Raw genomic sequence first — 13740 nt, forward strand, 5'->3', positions numbered from 1 at the left:
GCTGACTGTCACTGGGTGCTCTCTGGAGCTGGGACTGGAAAGCATCAAGGCTCCAATGTAAAATGGTGATGTGGTGAGTCACCAGCAAGCCTCACCACTGCTCTGCTCACCAGAACATCAGGCCCAACATGTCTCATTTTCTTTCTGTTTTTTCTCTGGGAAATTCTCAATTCCTAGGCACAAAGCAGAGAAAAGCATTCCTGCTTTTATTATTCCCAAACTCCACGGCTGCAATGTTCTCCCCCAACACCAATTTCTACCTTCCATTAATTTGAGCTTATCTAACGTTCCTTCTGTCCATATCCCAGCTGACATCAAATCCTGATCACCCCCACCATCATTGTGTTTACTGACCTGTACTAGCTCCCAGTACATCAATGACTCAGACTTAAAATTCTTGTCCTTATTCTCCAATCCTTCCAGGGCCTCACCCGTCCCTGTCTTTGCAGCTTCCTGTGGCCCCACAACCTTCCAAGAATCCTGCGTCCCTCCAATTCTTCCTTAGTATGAGAAAGACGAAAACAAACATTGGGAAGTAATGGTGGATCGATGTAAAATATTAGTGAAATGACATTTGGATTTCTGGGCTCAAAGTTATTGGAAGAGTATTGAGACAATAGAAAGGGTACTGTATTGATACTCCATGGAGCAGCATGGTATGTGGAAGTACAAATACTTCATGGAGAGAAGAAAGAATTGTTAAAGAAACTATAAAGAATTGGACAGTCTGTTTATAATAATTGAGGGGTCTGGGACATGTGGACAGAGGGTGAATTTGATGCTCGCAACATTGGGTCTGTTGAACACCACCAGACAGAGAGTCGCAGCCTTTCTGAACCTCTCAACCCAATTTAGTGCCAAATTAGACACTTAGCATATTATTGTGTTCAGGATGTATATACTGCTTCAGAGAGCTCCTGGCCAATCATGGCAGGAGGAGCAGTGTTGATTCTGTTAGATGTTAAGGTCATCGCTGGAGCCTGGAGGGTAATTAGCTATAGCGGGTTTGCCAGGACCTGTTGGCAGCACCTACTGCTGATTGAATACCAGAACTCAAAATGGTGTCATAGCAAGGGGACTTCTTGCCCAGCATACCTTCTAATTCTATCTTTTATTCTCGTTCTATGCTGTGAAAACTTCATTCTAACTCTTTTAACTCAGTAACAATGCTTTAATACAATTTCTTACAGATTTGACCTCTCTGCTGCTGTCAGATTTTTGAATGGACCTACCTTGCACTAAGATGATGTTTCTCTATGTCCTAGCTATGACTGTAACACTACATTCTGCACTCTCTCCTGTTCTTCTCTATGAATGGTATGCTTTGTCTGTATAGTGAGCAAGAGCTGTATGTTAGTGCATGTGACAATAATAAATCAAACCAAATCAAATAGTGACAAAATGAGGACATTAAGTGACATCAATTGATTTCTGGTGGGAACACAGAACATAGAAAAACTACAGCATACACAGGCCCTTCAGACAAGTTGCGCTGATCATATCTCTACCTACTCGGCTTACCTATAACCCTAAATCCTATTAAGTCCCATGTACTCAACCAGAAGTCTCTTAATAGACCCTATCGAATTTGCCTCCACCACCACCGACGGCAGCCGATTGCACTCACGCACTACCCTCTGAGTGAAAAACTTACCCCTGACATTTCCTCTGTACCTACTCCCCAGTACCCTAAACCTGTGTCCTCTTATGGCAGCCATTTCAGCCCTGGGAAAAAGCCTCTGAGAATCCACCCGATCGATATCTCTTAACATCTTATACACCTCTATCAGGTCACCTCTCATCCTTCGTCTCTCCAAGGAAGGCTGTCCTCGATCCTTCCTACCCTGAACTTACTTGGGGGTTGGATAGGGGTGGCGGTCAGGGGGTGGAGGGAAGAGTTGGGAAGGCCAAAGAGTCTCCACCCCATACCTTCCCACCTAATTATATGGGCTCCATATAATCCATATGGGTTTTTCATCCCAACCCACCTATGTGGGATTAAATTCAATTAAATTCTACCCATAGTTACAAGATTAAATACAAGGAGTTCCAGACAGAGAGCAGGAGATGTTACTTTACAAGGCAGGTTGAGTCTGTGGAAAAACATCACTGGAATAAAATGAACTTCCCCCCGTCCTCCTCGCTCTCTCTCTCTCTCTCTCACTCCTCACCACCCATCCCCACCCCTACCACCCCACCAGTGCCTTCTCAACTGGTCCGAGCAGGCCCACTCTATCTCATTACTCCCCAAGCTCCAGCAATGAAACAAGCTACCAATATTTAAAAGAATTAATCAGAAGGTGCTTGAAAGAAAAGAAAGGAAACAAGATATGAGAACATAGCAGGAATATGAAATTAGCTCATGTAGAGGATAAACACAGATTTTTGCGAAAATAGAATCATAGAATCCCTACAGTACAGAAGGAGGCCATTTGGCCCATCCAGCTTGCACTGACAACAATCCCACCCAGGCCCTATCCTCATAATCCCATGTATAAGTAGTCAGTTTTGTTCTTATAATTTTGTAATTCTGTGATCTAAGAACATATGATTTAAGAGCAGCAGTAAGCCATTCAGTCCTATCAACCTGTTCCAGAATATCACTATGGCTTATCTGATTGTGGCCTCAACTCCACTTCCCTGTCCAAACCCTTTCGCCCTCGACTCCCTTGTCTATCAAAAATCTCTTAACACAGACTTGAATAATTTCAATGCCTCAGTCTTCAGTGTTCTCTGGGGAAGAGAATTCCACACACTAACGACCCTCTGAGAGAAAAGAAATCACCTCATCTCAGCCTTAAACTCTTATTTTTAAACTGTGTCCCCTATTTCTAACCTCCCCAGCAAGAGGAAACATTCTCCTGGTTTCCACACTATCTTGTCTCCTCAGGATCTTATATCATAGAAATCATAAAAACCCTACAGTGCAGAAAGAGGCCCTTCGGCCCATTGAGTCTGCACCGACCACAATCCCACCCAGGCCCTACCCCCATATCCCCATATATTTATCCGCTAATCCCTCTAACCTACACATCTCAGGACAGTAAGGGACAATTTTAGCATGGCCAATCAATCTAACCCACACATCTTTATATGTTTCAATAAGATCACATCTCAATCGTCTAAACGCCACTGAGTATAGGTCTAAGCTGTTTAACCGTTCTCCATATGCACAGTGCACCATCTCAAAAATAACTCCAGTGAACCTTTTCTGAACCACTTCTAAAGCAATTTTATCTTATTTCAAATAAGGAGATTGAAACTCTATGCAGTACTCCACAGGTGGTCTCACCAGTGCTCTGCACAGCTGTAGTAAAACTCCCCTACTTTTATATTCCGTTCCTCTTGCAATAAATGCCAACGTTGCACTTGCCTTTTTCTTATCACTTGCTGCCCCTGCATACTAACATTTTGTAATTCATGTACCAGAACATTCAGATCCCTCTGTACCACCAAATTCTGCGAGTTCTCTCCATTTCAATCGTTATACTGATCTTCTTTCTGTCAAAGTGGAAAAATTTGCATTTTCCCACATGATACTCCATCTGCCAATTATTTGCCCACACACTTAACTTACCGATGGCCCTGGCAGATTCTCTACCTGTTGACAACTTACTTTCTTACCAATCTTGGTGTTATTGGCAAACGTAGGGGGTGATTCTCCCAAAAATGCTGAATTGATAGGAAAACTGTTGTCGATCATGACTGTTTTCTCACTGCAGCTTCAGACCTAAATCTCCCCACTTTGTGCAATGTAGAGGTCACAATCGTAAATCTCATTAAAAACCTGAGGGGAGGGGGGAGCTATTCACACCAGAGTCTGACAGCTCTGGAACTCTGCGCATGCACAGTGGGCCCGATCTGTCAGTCTCCCTGTTTGCTGGCCAGCCTGGGACTCCCACAGTGCTGCCCCTTCAGCCCTCCCTCACAATCCAATCGCGGACCCAACAATTCCCGGGCCAGCCCTAACTCACCCCATCCCGGAGCGCACCGATGTCCAGCCCACCCCACCCTCAGCAGTGGTGATCCCCTCACCCCCCTCATCCTGGCAGACTCCCACCTCCACTAACCCCCCCTCTCCCGGGTCAGACCCTTCCCGAGAGGCAGGCTCCCCCCCCGCCCCCCACCCCCTCCCTACCAATCGCTGCCCTCTCTCCAGCCCAGACCAATCCCCATGCAGACTGGCAATGAGTCAGCCCATCCCCACCAATCACCCTGTAGGCCCCACCCACAACAGGCCCCACCCTCTTGGCACTACCTGATGCCCAGTGGGCACCACCCTCACTGCCATCTGACCTCCTGGGGAACCCCGACTGCCCCTCCTTTCACCTCAGTGGGGTCTCCCACTAGTCTCCTGAATGTGGGGAGCTACTCTAAACCCTGCTGGAATGGATTACTCCTGGCAGGGTGGGCAATGATAACGGGTCTGGCAAGTTCTGTGCTGGGCCCGATAATCACATTTAAATTAAATTTATTTAAAACATATTCAAATGACTTACCTCACTTCCCGCTGGACTTCTGCGCATTCCTGGCGGCGCCATTTTCTTCCGATTGGGAGATGCGTGTGGGGCGCAGAAGTTCATGGGGAACCCGCGAAACGGCCGATGTGCACCTCCCGGCCCGCCAGAAAAGTTGCAGGTCACAATTGGAGGATCGGGCCCATAATTACAATACATTTAGTCCCTTCTTCCAACTGATTGATATAGATTATAAAGAGTTGAGACACTAGCACTGATCCCTGTGTCGTTCCACTGCTTAGAACTTGGCAACCTGAAAAAGATCCATTTTTTTCCTACGCTCTGCTTCCTGTTAGTTATCTGATGTACTAATCTCTGATTGGCACCTTATCAAATGCCTTTTGGAATTCCAAGTACATCACATCTACAGGTCCCCCTTTATCTACCTTGCTTCTGGCTTCCTCAAAAGACTCTAATAAGTTAGTTAAAAACGAATTCCCTTCCATCGGAACAGGAGTAGGCCGTTCAGCCCATTGAGCCTGATTTGTCATGAGATCATGGCTGATCTGTGATCTAACAGCATTTACGTGCCTTTTGCCCATATCCCTTAACACCTTTACTTAACAAATATTTATCACTATAATTGTGATCACTATGATCTTCCAAGTATCCTGCTTTCATCTACTCAATAATGAATTCTAACAATTTTCCTATGACGGATAGATTCCAGCTTTCTGTCTTCTTCCTTTCTTGAATAATGATTTTACGTTAGCTTTTATCCAACTTGCTGGGGCCCTTCCAGATTCTAATGAATTTTGGAAGATTATAACTAATGTCTACTTTCTCAGCAGCCATTTCTTTTGAGATCCTCAGATGCAAGTCAATTGGTCCTGTGGATTTGCCAGTCTTTAAGAAGTTGGTAGTTTTCACAACACCTTTTCCCTGATGATGGTGGTTGTTTTAAATTTCTCCCTCCTGTTCACCTCTTGATTTTCCAGTATCTTTGGGAATTATTCTATATTGAAGGCAGACACAAAATACCCATTCAATGCCTCCCATATTTCCATGTTTTTCATTATCATTTCACCAGATTCACATTCCCGAGAACCAACACTACCTTTTAGTTGATCTTTTCTTGTTGAAATACTTGCAGAGAAACATTGGGTGAGATCTTGAGCCCGTGTTTACCATCTGCAGGGATGGCAATGCAGGCTCAACTCAAATTAGGTTCACGCCCTTCCCCAGTTTGTTCCACATCACTCCTCTGGCAATGTTAGCTCAAAATCAGAAAAACGTGATTCTTGCCAGTGAGATCAAGTTTTTTGATTTTGAGCTAACATCACTGGTTTAGTAATGTAGAACACGTCGGGGAAGAACATAAACCTAATTTGAATGCATCAGCGTATCATTCATGAGCACTCACACTGGATATTGAGGCCATATCTTCTTGCGGCAGTGCTGCCCCGTTCTCTAATGCAGCAAGCTTGCATTCACCAGGACTGCCACTGCACCTTGGTGGGAGACTTCCTCCTGGAGTCGGGGTAGAGTGCATTCCGCTACTGCTGCACTCTATCGAGAAGTCTGGTTAGGGCTCCTTCTGAGAAAGGAGGTGCTGGCTTCCTGGGTGCCATCCCCTGAAGTCGCTGTGGAACAAGTGCTGGGAGCCCTTCATATAGAGCTCCCCAGCGATTGGCGTGATTACGTGGAGCCACGGCAGGTGAATGTGGGCCATTACTCTTGTGGCCATTTTGTCAATGAGACTCAGGACTTGGTCAGAAATTACGCTGGAGCCATCGGCATGTTTCACTCCATTTTCCTCGCCGGAACAGATACTTTGCCAAATTCAAGTAAGATTTCCCCCTTACTGTGTGTTTTTGTTACAATCTCGCTTTCTCCCATTCTCTAATTTACCCCTCTTTAATTTTTACTAATTTTCTGCTGGCTCTTAAGATTTGACTAATCTTTTGCCCTATCATTAACCTTTGCAGATTTGTACAGTGTTCCTTCCAATTTGATGTGTCTCTTAACTTCCTTTTTTGGTCACAGATGATGCATCCTTCTCAGAGAGTCTTTCTTTCTCACTGGGATAAATATTTGCTTTGACTTACTAAATATCTCCTTAAAAATCTGTCACTGCATCGGTACTGTCCTACTTTTCCAGTTCACTTTAGCTAGCTATCCAAGCCTTAGACCCACACTTCTGCCTTCAAACTGAACATGAAATTCTATCATGTTATGATCACTCTCACATAGGTTCCCATTAATCTAGTCTCATTGCTCGTTACTGCTCCCTGTTGGTTTTACTAGGTACTGCTCTAAGAAACTGTCCCGAACATGTCCGATGAAAACATGTTGCAGGTTACTTTTGCCAGTCTGATTTGCCCAATCTACATGCAAATTAAAGTCACCCATGGTTATTATGGTACCAACGTCCCAGATATTTCTTTCTGTATCATTTGTCCTATTGTGTGACTACTGTTAGGGGGCAATGGGTTGAAAATTAGACATCGACTTGTTTTACAATGAAAAAGGAGGGCAGAATTTGATGCTGATTTGTTGCAGAATGCAAATAAGGCCCAGGTCTCAAAGTGAACGCACACCAGCAACAATAGGAAAGAGGTTCATGCTTTGCCTGTTGATTTCTCATTGTACATCTAAAATTAAAATCAACCATTGTGTATTTTGAACTTCAATTTCCCTGGAACTCTGCTATTATCCAATTATACTTTGCAAATTATTCTCCTAATGAGAGCTGAAAATGTCAATTTATTTTAACAGTAAGAATAACCTTTTGGAGCCTGATACTGTGGTTAACCCACACATTTCAAATTCTGTTTATCGATGGATCACTGTCAGAGACTGGTGGAGTTCTCACTACTAACAGGATTAGAAGGTACATTCTAAACTATGATGGACTTCAGCCCTCTTGAAGAAACCTATGTCTGAAGCAGCTACGGAATGTACCCCAAACCAAGAAAATGATGCTTAGCTTATCCCAGGCATTAGAAAATTACCAACAGCCTAGGAGCAGTACTTGTAGAATCATAGAATCTCTACAATGCAGAAGGAAGCCATTTGGTCCATCGAGTCTGCACGAACCACAATCCCACCCAGTGAGATTGACAGTGAGCCAAAGCCCTATTCTCATAACCACACATCTTTACCCCGCTAATCCTCCTGACACTAGAGTCAGCTTAGCATAGCCAATCAACCTAACCCACACATCTTTGGACTGTGGGAGGAAACTGGAACACCCGGAGGAAACCTACGCAGACACGGGGAGAATGTATAAAACTCCACACAGACAGTGAGCCAAAGCCGGAATTGAACCCAGGTCCCTGGCGCTGTGAGGCAGCAGTGCAAACCACTACGCCACCATAACACCCCACAAACAAGACTTGGGCTGGGATTTAACGACCTTACTTGGGGTGAGGCTCAAAATCCTGCCTGAGGCCAATGGAGAAATCTGTTCTGCAAACCTGTTCTGCAATGCCAGTAAAATTCCAGTCTCGTTTAATGCACCCAATCCCCAAATAGCAAAACCACCACTCAGAACACCAAATATTAACAGGACACCCTAAAGCCAAATGAAAACAACAACTGCACAAAACATTTCTTAAGTAGTCATTGCAACAAGCTCACAGCAATGTACATAAGTGGTTAGGGACATGGCTGTCCGAGAACCAATTTTAACTAGCTAAGTGAATGGCTGGGAAGAACATAAGAAGTAGGAGCAGGAGTAGGCCAGCTAGCCCCTCAAGCCTGCCCCGCCATTCAATAACATCTTTTCAATTCATCTTTTAATTTGACAGCAAGTTCATTAGAACACAAGGACATAGGAACAAGAAAAGGTTATCTGGCTCAGCTGATTATTCAGGTCCTCTCTCAAAATCTGACCATATTCTGTTTCTTAAACAGAAAAACACTTACCTGCCTCTCAGCCAAAACCCCTCGTCTACTAAATCAAGAATAAGTATAACTACTTCCTGAGTCTGTCAGCAGAGAATTTACCACAAATGGTGGGACACAATTGCTCAGATCAACTGCAAGGTTAATGACTATGTTCTCTAATTATTCAATTGTACTTTTACATAAAGTAGCTCTCTTAAATCAATTTGCCTGGTTCCTTAATTATTTTAAGAAAATTGAGTCACATCCACCTTAATCATTTTTGTAGTGGAGTAAATTTAAATTCTTGTGCTCTCTTCATTAAACGAATATGAATCTGGAATCATTTTGTTGCATTTCTTGGAATCTATTCCACTGCCTCAAAATCATCTTTATGTATGGCAATCATACCTTGATGTAATGTTCATATGTGGCTTTTCCAAAGCTTCATAAAATGTCAGAATCACTTCCTCAGATTTGTATTCTACGAATCTGCTTGGATAACAGGTCATATTATTTTTCTTTGCAGCTGGTGTCATACATTTTGCATCAATATCTTTCAACCCACATTTTTTTTAATATGAAATGTCATTTATATTCTGAACAGTTTAGGATTGAACTCTGAGACTTTGCTGATCACAGCTGTCCAATTAGAATTACTACCATTGATCTACCTTTGGTTTCCAATTATGAAGTCAATTTATTATCTAATTTACAACATCCTCCTTTATCATAAGAGCTTTCATTTTAGACTCAAGTCTCTTTTGAGGCACTTTATCAACTGCCTTCTGAAAATCTAGATTTATTAATTTCCATTCCCCAATTCTGTTACTTCCTATCTTGGTTCTTTCACTAATTGCAATGAACTCTTTCAGCAAGATTGCCACATGCATTCTACATTAATGGATAACTTTAACATCAATTCTTAAATTAATTTGCACGCACTAGATCATGATGCACTGAATTTTGCCCTTGAAGGAAGGAAAGTTCTCTTGCTGTCATTTTGCTAGTTTCCTGCTGCTGTCAAACTGTTTTGGTGGGCTAACAGAAATGCAGGGAACACTGAAGTAAAATGTTATGGGTAAAATAGACAAATATCCACATCATGTCAGTGAAGCTCAAGCTGGTAGTTCACTTTAGCTGACTGAGCAACTACGAGTAGTTCAGAGCAACAGTATGACTAACTGCAGCCAAACATATCCATTAAACCCAAGCCTGAATGCAGTGCAAACATTAAAGCTCCTTCTCCACATATCTGTTAAAATTCACCCCTACTTTTTGCAAAGAAAATTTTGTATTTATACAGCCCCCTTTGGAACCTCAGACCTTAATAAAGCATTTTACAAGTGATTACGGGTGCGATTTTCCTGTTTTTGTTCTAAGCGCTCCCACCGGCCAGAAGACCAGAGTGTTTCCCGCTGGTGTTAGCAGTGCCTCTCAGGTGGGATTCAACACCTTCAGGGGTAAAAAAACAATTCCCTACAGGAAATATGCTGGAACCTCCGGCTTCACAGAGATCAGAGTGCCCTTTCTAAAATGATCCCCACTTTTCCCATGGCTAGAGGCGACGGCCCAGCCACGATACCCCCATCCAGGGGGAAGAGTCCCGAGGGCAACCCAATATCCACCCAAGGGACCCTTTCTCTGCAGCCTGGCTGCAGCAGAGGGGCATAGAACTTATTTCCTTGCTTCCCATCAGAGTCCACGACACCAAGTCCACGCTTGTCAGGACCTGTGTTTGGCACCTGCTGGATTTCCCACCGGATGTGAGGGGGAGGGAAGTGGTGCTGCATTCGGGGAGGCCAAAAAATCCAGCCTCAAAGCCAGTAAGAAGACATTAGTTTGATTTTAAATGTATTTATGAGGTTCTTGCCTGCTCTTGATGGGAACCTGATTGGGGTCGGTGGTGCAGGATGAAAGAATCGCAACATGCTTGGCCCAGTGCAGTTCCTGTTTTGGCCCTCATGTCCGATTTAATGGGTAAATGACAAATGCACCTGAAGCTAGCAGGAGTGGAGGATCACCCCTCTATATAACATGGGAAATATAGCAGCCAATTCACTCATAACAAGCTATCATGAACAGAAGTGAGCAGATAATCCAGTTTAGTAATGTTGGGTAACGAAGTAGTATTGATCAGGATTCAAGAAAAACCTCCCAGCTTTTCTTCAAATCATTCCATGTTGTCTTTTACTTCTGCCTGAGAGGGCAGACAGAGTCTTGGTCTCACCTAGAAGATGCTACCTGAGACACTGCAACACCTCTTCATTCCTGCACTAGAATATCAGTTTAGATTACGTGCCAATGTTTTTGGAGCACATTTCAATAGGAATGTCCTCCTGGAGAAATGGACGATTAAAAAATTCATAGTATTTGTTCTCCATTTCTAATACAGTGTTGCAAGTAATCATAAAATAGAATCATAGAATTCCTACACTGCAGGAGGATGTAATTCATTTCAGCATTTGCTGCAAGTGGGGACTGCTCTTGCCATTGAGGTTTTTAATTTTTTGCATGGCAAGTAATTTGGCCCATTGAAAACTGCACCGACGCTCCTACCAGGCCATCCAGGCCCTATCCCCGTAACGCCACAAATTTCCCATGGCTAATCCATCTAATCTACACATCCTGAGACACCAGGGTCAATTTAGCATGGCCAATCAACCTAACCTGCATATCTCTGGACTGTGGGAGGAAACTGGAGCGCCCGGAGGAAAGCCATGTAGTCACAGGAAGAACGTGTAGACTCTGCACAGGCAGTCACCCAAAGCAGGAATCTCCATATACCTTCAGCAGCTTTTACATTTTACAGGGATATTTAGCAAAATGAAATTTTAGAAGGCCCTACAGATCCAACTTGATGCGATTGTGGCAAAATGTTCACACTTATTACTAAATGTGCGATTGATAGGAAATTGTGTAACAGGTGTATACTACTATCATACATGGAGACAGTGCTTTCCATTATTTGTCTCTGAATTGGAATAATTTACTGGTGTATTTGTGAATTCCTATATTTTTAGTTCTTATGATTGTGCTAGTAAAGTACTAGAAATCAGTTTTCGTGCTTTTGCATCCTGGCATGAATAATGTAAACCTTGTTAAAAATATTTAGTAACTTTGTGCGAGGTTATGCCAGAAGGCTAATAACAGATCAAAAAGAGAAATTTCTCTCTGCGGGTTGTATTGATTACCCATTTGAGTATGGTCAAAGGTCCTGTGGCAAAATTAGCACTTTACATTTTAGATGTTGCATGACAAAATTTGACAAAATGACCTGTTTATTCACAAAAATGTTAAATGCAAAGATAAAAAAAAGACAGTATCACTAATTTAAACATACTGATATTTACTAAAAATGGAGAACTATTTAAGGATTTTCTACATAAGATTAAAAATCTGGTAATCTGGTCTAGTTGTAGCAAAGCATTTCAGCATTTGCTGCAAGTGAGGATTGCTCTTGCCATTGAGGTTTTTAATTTTTTGCATGGCAAGTTGTTGATGTTACACTAGAGAACACAACAGTTACGCTTGTGAGTTGATTGATGGGATTCTGGCTGTACAATATTTAGTTAATACTTACACATTTGAACTAAAACTATGAACGTGGTAGATTGAAGAGATGTACAAATGTGAAAATTGTTTTCCTATCACACTGTGACCAATTACTGTCAGATGCAATGGGGATAAATAATCCCCAAACATAAACTCTGAAGCATGTCTGAAGCAGCTTGGGGAGGGGGCTGAGGCGATTCCAGGCAAACTTGCTTGGTCAACTCAAGAGTAGCACAGAGGCAGCACAGAAGCAACAAGCAGTGTGCCACATTTTTGGGAGGTTACAATCCAGAGAGGCTGCAAGCTGGTGATGGGGATGGACATCCAAAGTAAGTATGGTTGGCTTCTTCAAACGCACTAATAGAAGATATAGGAGACTTTGTTCCAAAGCATTAACATCAGGAAGATGAGGACAAAGGAGAAATATTTAATTATGCTAAAAACTTTGTACTGCTTGCTCATCTAAATTATTTAGACATCCAACCAACACAAAATGTGCTTTTGTTTTACTGGCTGCATGTTCAACACTGGGCCCAGGTACATGCAGAACCAGCTCAACATCCAACTATAGTGGCACAGAGATTAGCACTGCTGCCTCACAGTGCTAGGGACCCAGGTTCGATTCGCAGCTTGGGTCACTGTCTATGTGGAATTTGCACATTCTCCCCCTGTCTGCAAGGGTTTCCTCCAGATGCTCCGGTTTCCTCCCACAGTCTGAAAGACGTGCTGGTTAGGTGCATTGGCTATGCTAAATAAATTCTCCCTCGGTGTACCCGAACAGGCGCCGGAGTGTGGCAACTAGGGGATTTTCACAGTAACTTCATTGCAGTGTTAATGTAAGCCTGCTTGTGACACTAATAAATAAACTTGAACTTAAACTAGTCGAGCTCTTAAAAAGATGCTATGTGCAACAAAAGCTGTTGCAACTGTCTCCGCAAGGTTTGGATGAAAGATAAAGCAGAAGAAATAGAACGGCAAGTCAGAGACAGGGATCCCAGGTTTTCAGATGGGATCCTGCAGGCTTTAGTAAAGGAGATAAAAAGGATGAAAGATGTCATGTTTCCACAGAGGCCCTCAAGGAATACCATGAGAAAGGAATGGCAACTGGTGGCCAGGAATCAGTTCCTGGAACCCAGCCCTGAGGACCTGGCTGCAAGATCAGAAAAAGTTCAGTGACCTCTCACGAGTGGTCAAGGCCAGTGAACACAACTTAAAATGGCATCTCCTACCCATAGTGCCACAAACCTCTCTCACTGCTCATTCAAGCACAACCTTATAATTCACTCATCAGCAATCAGGACAAATGGTGCACAGAAACTCTAGATCACCCTCATACACTTACCAATTCCAAGACCTCACACCCACTTCTCTTTGATTCCACGTACCTACAACTATTCAACTATGGCAGGCACGTCAGGCCATTGTAACACACTTGTTGACAATTCCTTCCTCTCTCTTGTAGGACAACGCGCCCCATCAGAGCAAAGAACTGACCAGATCTAACACACTCTGCAATTGCAGAGCCTTCTGGAAACAGTGCTCTGCATAATGGGGCTGGCTGTAACAGAACCTGTTGCATTTGACATCATCAAAGGCATTGAGGACAAAAGTACTTTTCTGTCTCACATCTTTTCTCACGTCCCACTTCACCCTCATGTTGCTATCTGATAAGAAGTGATAGTGTCACCATCAAATGCTTGCTTTTCACCCAACCCACTTCCTTCATACCCATCTTCACCTTCTGCGCTTCTGTTTTCTGTCAATGACTCGCCCATTCTGGATGCTTTTGGCAAATGCTTAGCATGGGCAGGCAAGCACCCTAACAGTCAGAACACACTAC

General features: G+C 43.2%; 1 protein-coding gene across 2 annotated transcripts in view; it reads right to left on the reverse strand.

The window, feature by feature from the left end:
- The window catches only part of ecel1 (endothelin converting enzyme-like 1), a 78536-nt gene that overhangs the window by 44720 nt on the left and 20076 nt on the right, over positions 1 to 13740 (reverse strand). The window lies entirely within an intron of this gene.

The sequence above is a fragment of the Carcharhinus amblyrhynchos genome, chromosome 3 (assembly GCF_965287045.1).
Source record: "Carcharhinus amblyrhynchos chromosome 3, sCarAmb.v2.hapA, whole genome shotgun sequence".
Lineage (NCBI taxonomy): Eukaryota > Metazoa > Chordata > Chondrichthyes > Carcharhiniformes > Carcharhinidae > Carcharhinus > Carcharhinus amblyrhynchos.